This window comes from Petaurus breviceps, unplaced genomic scaffold, assembly GCF_028583685.1.
Source record: "Petaurus breviceps papuanus isolate PSGF00001 unplaced genomic scaffold, PetGlider_PUasm1.0 220, whole genome shotgun sequence".
Lineage (NCBI taxonomy): Eukaryota > Metazoa > Chordata > Mammalia > Diprotodontia > Petauridae > Petaurus > Petaurus breviceps.
Window position 1 is genome coordinate 2,358,956 of NW_027185876.1, and position 5,849 is coordinate 2,364,804.

A 5,849-nucleotide genomic window follows, 5' to 3' on the forward strand; every position below is an offset into this window, starting at 1 on the left:
GGAAAGAGGGAGAGAGGAAGAATAATTTATCGGGCACTTTTCTATGTACCAAGCACTGTGCTAAAAACATGAGATACAACTAGAAGAAGCAAAATAGTTTCTGCTCTAAATAGGCTGATTTTTTTTCCAACATTCATTTTTTTTACTATGAGTTCCAAATTCTCTCCCCCACCAGCTCCTCCCCCACCCACTGAGAAGGCAGCAACAACACACATAGGTGGTTTCATCTGAGGACAGACAGAAGAACCCAATGATTTTGAGGGTGTAGATGTAAGTCAGCCCCTACAAAATAACTGTAGCTTGAATATTTTGAGTGAGTCAGACTGGATCAGAGGTTCTTGATTTTTTTAATGTGGCATGGACCCCTTCTCAGAATAATATTTTAAATGCTTGAAATAAATACATAAGATTAAAATTGAAACCAATGATATTGAAATGCAGTTGTCAACACACATAAATGAGATGGTGATGCCTGGAGGTCTGGACATCACAGTGGCAAGGCTGATTATAGTGATTCCCCTTTTTCTTTCTGATTGGTTGGTGAACCCTCAATCTCTTCCTTATGAGAGAAAATATCATCTCTTCATTGGCAAGAGGGGTAAGAGGGGCCCAACTTGGGGCCCCTTCTGGGTCTATCAGGCAAGATCCATTCCAGGCAGGTGAGTAGGCTGGGGCAGGGACTGATGACTAGGTACAGGGGACATAATGGAACCAGTTCAAACCAGCTCACCAGAGCCTATTGTTAAATTTTAAATGTCAACCTTTATACCTATAAATGCTACAAATCAGGGCTCGATTTCTTGTTTTGTGGTTGTTTAGATTTAAGAAAGTGAGGGAGAAAATATAAATAATGCAGATTCAACTTAAAAGTGTGTCATCCTGTGTGTGAATGGCTGGAACAGAATTCTCTATGGGATTAAGGCCTGTGCCTGAGGCTACTGTTCAGTCTGGCTACCACTTGTAGAGAGCAAGAAAAACCTGCTTATCCTTTAGTGTTGAATAGCAAAGTAGAGAGTGTTCTCTGAAGGGTTTTTTTTTTTCCTTTCATAAGTATAAGGTTCAGCAAAAACTTCCTGAAGAATGCAAACTATCCCAAGTGCTCCATGAAGCAGTGACTTTCCCTGCGCTCAGTGATTCCTTGGGCTTGGAGGCTGGACCACTGGTCAGGTGGGTAACAATGGGGATCCTTTTCACATCCAGTTTGGAGGAGTTGCCTGAAAAAGTCCCTCCCAAGTTTCACCTTCTGTGATTCTGTGATTTCAGCACTGGTTTTCTCTTCCCTCCTGCCAGAGGCTGACCAAGACCGATTCTTTCCTCATTTAAATAACATCAGAGAAAAATGCATCTCTACAAATTTCAGGGCTCCTGAAACTCCTCTGGGAATTGACGACCTGAAAAGAAGAAAAGGGGGAGGATAAAGGTAGGGATTTTTTTTCTCATCTTTAAAAGGAGAGTCTTGATTTTTAATTTGTGAAACCCAAATCGTTCTCTCTCTAGCTAGCTGTCAGCCCTCTTAACTAGTCTCCCGTACATTAGATTCAGGGGCTGTGCTAGCCTATGTAGTAATAAAAGGAAAAGTCTATTTGTTCATTCAACAAACATTCATTATGTATTAAATAAAAAGCCCTGGACTAATTGCTGCGAAGGGAACAAAGTTTTAGCGTAGTTTGGTGGCACAATGAATAGGGCACAGGGCTTAGAGTCCAGAAAACTCAAGTTTGAATATGATCTTAGACACTGTTTGTGTGACTCTTAACAAGTTACTTCAATAAAAGTTCTGTTCTTCAATTTCCTCATCTGTAAAAAGGGTATGACAATAGCACCTACTTTCTATGGCAGTTATGAAAATCAAATGAGTTAACATCTGGAATGTGCTAAGTAAACCTTAAAGCACTATCACTATGCAATTATTCTGAAAAGAATTGGACCCTGCCTTCAAGGAGCATAAGACAGGAATACCTGTATCATTCTAACTTCACCCTCCCCTTCCAGGGGTAAGGATTAAAAAGGTGGGGGAGGAAAGGGAATCAACTAGAAAAGAGGAAAGGAGAATTAGAGATATCAAGGGGCGGGGAATGATGTTTTGTTTTGGTTTTCCCCAAGGGCAAAAAAAGGAGACGTAAGAGGGAGACTTGTTGGAAATAGTTTAAGGAAGACTCTACAGAGTGGGCCATTCTTTGACTATGCCTCTCATAATATACAAGCCTCAGGGAGCCCTGGGAACCCTATGCAACTCAGCCAAAGAGCAAATGTGCCAAGAGAAAGGGGAAAAGCCTGATCAGAGAGACTCCTGGCAGTGTCAAAGCTGGAAAAGTAAAAGCAGCAACATCAGGACCCATCTCCCACCCCACTCCATCTTCAGTTCCCAGGCTGACTTGATTGTGACCACTTGGGAGGCCATGAACAGGAAAGCCCATGGGGGTGGGGGCCACTTAGGCCAAGAGGAGCAAAGGAGAGGATTACAAAGAAAGCCATCTGGTTATTAAAATAGATGTATGTGTATTTGTATATCCCTCTTGCGCTAGAGTCTACTGCTAAGGGTCACCAAAGATAATAATGACTGACATTTATATAGCACTTTAAGACTTTGCAACATGCTTAATGTATATTAGAGAATTTGGTGTAGACAACAAACTTATGAAGGAAGTGCTTTGGGGACATTTGCAAAAATCTCACATTTGGGATAGCTTTCCCAGTGAGGGAAGCTCAGCGTGAATATCAGAACTGTATCTGGGAACTCAGGTTTGGAGCAGGACGATAGAATGATCATGCATGGAGGGGGCCTGGCAGAAGCTGTGGGCAAACAGGACCAATAGTTTTATTGTGTTTTTGATCATACTCCTTTCATTGCTTTGTTCATGAGTAAAGACTGTGTCCAGCCAAGCCATGCTCATGATAGACTCCATTGTACCATGGCTTCTCAGAATTATCAAATTCAGAGAGAAAAGTAGAATTTTTGCAGGGGGGAGGGGGCCCTAGCCAAGGTTCTCATCAGATACATCCACACCGAGCACGGTTCCATTCTTCTAACAAGGCTGCCACCAAAAGACAATGTTCAACGATAACAGTTTCAGCTCCCTGAGAATTCTAGAGACATTAGCATTCTCCTCAAATACTGCCTTGTGTTGGGTAAAGGGCAGAAGTGCTAAAGTGAGAATGAGATTTCCCACACTGAGTCAAGTAACCAGGTCAGGTAACTAGGAAGGGTCCCCCATAGTGGGTCAAACACAGATATGGGGCAAAGTTCTAGCTACCTGAGATAACTATTAAAAAAAAAAAAAAGATGGACCCAGCCTCAACTCTCTGGTCTGTAAAATAGGCATAATAATATCTAACACTTTCCTCACATGGTTGTTGTGAGGACCAAATATTATAATGTATATAAAACATGTTACAAGCCTTAAGTACTGTATGAATGTAAGCTGTTATTATCTTTCATGACCCTTAGCAGTAGATTCTAATACAAGTGCAACCAATATAAGATTTAGATGGAGGAGGGTCCTTAAAGATCCTCTAGCCCAGGGAGTCTTAACCTGGGGACCACAAACTTAATGTACATGTGTGTGTTTGTGTTCATATATGTATGTGTATGTATACATATTTATACATACATGCCTATATGAATAGAGAGATTGCCATATATAGGCATGTATTTACATGTGTTGACATATGTTGATATATATAATGTATACATGTGCTGATAATTGAATTTCAATATAATTGGTTTCCTTTGTAATCTTACGTATTTATTTTCTACATTTAAAAATGTTATTCTGAGAAGGGGTCTATGCCACATTAAAAAAAAAATCAAGGATATCTGATCCAATCTGACTCACTCAAAATATTCAAGTTACAGTTATTTTGTAGAAGGGCCAGTGAGGTCCAGAGATATTAAGTCACTTGTTCATATAGCTGGCAGATAATAGAGTGAACTCAGAGGATCCAGGTTCAAATGCAAAGCCAATGAACTCTTCACTACATCACGTTGCTTCCAGGGGCTGGAATAGAAAACAACCCATGTGATAGAATAGATGATCAAAGTGTGTGGGATTAGAGAAGGGACTAGGGAGGGGGAAGGCAGGCACATGCAAACAGATATGCCCACCCTTGATCCCAAGGACAGTTTAGGCGTCTGCCATGAGGGGAGCCATGGAAAGAATCTTCAGTGGATCAAGCTGAAAATTAATTGAAAGACATCCAAATTAGCGTCGATTTTGTTGTAGCTGTGACCTTTTTATGATAATGATCATTCTCTCCTTCTCTTCTCCTTCCTTTCTCCACTCTCATATCTCTAGCCCCTTCACTACCCAAGTGCCCTTCAATCGACAAGCTATTCTCTAATTGCTTCTGCATGGGCTTCCCAGAAGCCTGCTCTCCTTGCAGATGGCATAGTGGACCTCAGCTGATGCGAGCCGTTTTCACCTGGAGCATTTGCTGGTTCTCTGTTTTTGTTCTGATGATTGTTAGCTCTTCTGGTTCATTGGTGATGGAAATAAATCACATCTAACCTCTTTTGTACTAAAATTAACTGTCTCCTTGGACTGATTATCTTGCCCTTGGTCTCCCTGGAGTTGCACCCACAGGATCTCCAACATGCCTGGCAGGCCTAACAATGTGCTTAAGTCACACGTGAGGAGAGTCAGGCCAGTGTTCCCCCTCTGAGGTCAAGGGGGCCATGGTGACTGCAAGAAAACCGACAGCCTCATTCTGGTCAAATGATGAAAACAAAGGAACCCTGTGCCCTTCCTGATCTAGTCTAAAAAACAAAGGAGGACACTAAATCCTTTTCCTGGCTGTGTGACCCTTGACAAGTCACTTAAACCTCTGTCTGCCTCAGTTTTTTCCCATTTCTAAAATGAGGATACAAACAGCCTCCCAGGGCTGCTGTGAGGACAAAATGACATAATTTATGAAATACATAAATCCATGAAATACCTTACAACTCTATATAAATGCCAGCTTTTGTTGTTTTCATTGTTGCCATCATCGTCATCTTGTTGTTGTGTTGTTGTTTCTAGACAAGGAGCAGAAAGAGCGCTGGGCTTGGAGTCAAGTGAATCTGAATTCACGTGGGGTTTCCAACACCATCTAGCCATATAATCACAAACAAGCTGTTTCATATCTCTGAGCCTCAGTTTCCTCCTCTGTAAAATGCAGTAATTACACCCACAGTACCTATCTCCCAGGGCTGTCCAATGGATCAGATGAGTTAATATATGAAAAGTGCTTTTGCAAACCTTAGAGCCCAATATAAACTGTCAGCTACCAGTAATATTACTGCTATTAGACTTGCCATTCTGAGTGTATGACAAGGACCAGAAGGGAGGAAAATGTCAAAAAGAGTGGAGAATCAGCTCCATTTGAATGTCGTAAAGAAACCATAGCTTCTTATTCTATTGATTCAACATCTTCAAGATCACATCTGAAGCGTATCCTGGGCTGTTTGTTTTGTTTTGTTTGGGGGGGGTTGGGGGTTGTACAGTGTTTGAGGAACCAGGAGGAGGGAGGTAAGAAGGATTAGTATTAAAAAAAAATTTTTTATAATATTATTCTTATACATTTTGATCCCAAGCTCTTCTACTCAAGACTTCACCACAACTCCTGATTTGAGCTTTTGGAGTGAAACAAAGGGCAATACCAACGGGTAATAAAGTCCATTAGAGTCAACATGGCAGTCCCTTGCTCAAGGACCTTCCATGGTTCCCTATTGTTTCTCAGATAAAACCCCAAAGCATCTTCATTATTTAAAATCATTCACTCTGACTCTAGCTTATCTTTTCAGGCTGAATTCACATCATCCCCACGGCCCACGGAATATTTCATATATATATATATGTGTGTGTGTGTGT

At 41.2% G+C, this 5,849-nt stretch overlaps 1 long non-coding RNA gene across 1 annotated transcript; it reads left to right on the plus strand.

Moving 5' to 3' along the window:
- The first annotated feature begins 930 nt into the window (after positions 1 to 930).
- On the plus strand, positions 931 to 4,524 carry LOC138166147 (uncharacterized). The gene is made up of 3 exons (XR_011169545.1): positions 931 to 1,167; positions 1,291 to 1,420; positions 4,296 to 4,524. It is a non-coding gene; the product is annotated as an uncharacterized lncRNA (long non-coding RNA).
- The last annotated feature ends 1,325 nt before the right edge of the window (positions 4,525 to 5,849 follow it).